This window comes from Notechis scutatus, chromosome 3 (genome assembly GCF_049901735.1).
Source record: "Notechis scutatus isolate UNSWTSFEM ecotype Mainland chromosome 3, rNotScu1.2, whole genome shotgun sequence".
NCBI lineage: Eukaryota > Metazoa > Chordata > Lepidosauria > Squamata > Elapidae > Notechis > Notechis scutatus.
In genome coordinates, this window is record NC_142011.1 from 38,876,354 (window position 1) to 38,878,389 (window position 2,036).

The window sequence follows — 2,036 nt, forward strand, 5'->3', positions numbered from 1 at the left end:
AAACAGCAGCAGACATAGAACCGGTTCTGTGTATGCTCTCTGTCTGCTGCTCTTCAGAACTACGGGTTCTACAGAGGTGAACAGAAGCAGTAGAATCCCACCGCTGGAGAACTCGCCATGGCCAACTCATTATGGGACAATTTGCTGGGTTATACTAATACAAAGAAAGGGTGGAGTAGAATCATTTAAAAAAAAGATGGAAAAGGAGGAATAGAATGAAATGTGAATGATAAAAATTAAAATATTTTTATTTTATTTAAATAATTAAATTGAATTTTTAAAGTGCTCTGCAGTGAGTTGTCCTGTGGCAAGTTGGCCGTGATGAGTTGGCTGTAGTGAGAAGACCATGGTGAATTGGCCATGGTGAGTTGGCTGCAGCAAGTTGTCCCACTCCAGTTTTAGTTCCAGAATACTTGCTGGTATACTGTAATCACATGGAAGTGTAACCTGTATTCATCAAATCACAAGATAATGGCACATGGATCACAGAAGCTTTCTCAGTCTATCATATCAAAGACTTTCCTTGCCATTGAGACTGCATGTCTCTAATGATACCTCAGAATGAAGGAGAACCTCCAATCTACATACCAAATTCTATAACAGGGCATGCTATGTTGTACAATAAAAACCACATTCTTAATTTCCAAGCATTGTACCTGGAAGTTCCAGGCACAGTACCATTCTTCCATCTTAATGGATTCAACATCAGTTTGTTTGTTTTTATATTTAATTATACAACTTTGTGGAAAAATTTTCAGACCTGCCACCTTGCAAATATGAGATATCAATTAAGATGTCATATCTGTACATGCTGTTATGTCTGGTATTATTTAAAATGTATTTCACATTTGAGTGTATTTTTACTTACTATAGCTTTGGCAGTTTTATGTTGAAGCTGAGATTACAACAAAAACTGTTGTAAGCGTCATTGATAGCTGAAAAGAACATTCATACTTTCACTGAAGTCCTTTTTCTAATAACAACACATTAAACATATCACCATTTAAAAGTTCAAAAGGTGTCAGATATCGTTGTTATTTCTTTCAGCTTCTTCTCTGCTATTTCAACATTATCTTTATTTATAGTCTTGAATTTTGTATCATTATTAACCAGCTACAATATTTCAGATTTATTCAACTTTGCATCTGACTGTTGATGAGGACAATTTTAAAGAACAGTGTTCTTTCTCTTTTTTCTTAGAGTTGGACTAAAGGAAGATGATTTAGGCAAAAGAACTAAGAACTGTTCAGTTAGAGCACGGGTGTCAAACTCGATCCTGCCACGTGACGTATCATAACATATTGTGACATTTTTACTTTTGTGGAGGAGGAGTAGGCGTGGCCTGTGCATGACGCATCCAGTCCACGGGCTGCCAGTTTGACAGGCCTGCTAGAGAGAAAAGAGACTGCCAGGAGGAGACCACCAAACCACCAGTATTTCTATTTCCAAGACCTTTACAACACATATTAAAATCAAGTTTGGAGTATTTCCTTTTTATTTCCTTTTTTTCATATTGATGCTGATATTCACAGCACGATGTCTTAGATATATTTATAGTTTCCTAGTCTAGTAAATATTAAACAATTAGTGGTTTATTTAACTGCCTCCAAGCTGGCCAGTCGCTGAGTGATCATTTAATCCATCCACAGCATCAGCTTTCAGTGTGTTAGTGAATTTACAACAAAGAAATGGAAGGAAGGAAGGGAGGGAGGGAGGGAGGGAGGGAGGAAGGAAGGAAAGAAGGAAAAAAGGAAGGAAGGAAGGAAGGAAGGAAGGAAGGAAGGAAGGAAGGAAGGAAGGAAGGAAGGAAGGAAGGAAGGAAGGAAGGAAGGAAGGAAGGAAAGACTTTTTAACATTGTTCCTCCTATCTAAAATTCATTCATTTGAATTAATAATTTTGTATAGATCTGTATATATTTATCGTGCAGTTTGCCGGTCATTCCTGGGTAGATAAATTTATTAAAAAGTCTTTCCCAGTGGTTGTGCAATTAGCAACAAATTGTCATTCAAAAGTTTTTCTGAATAGTGTGACTGTG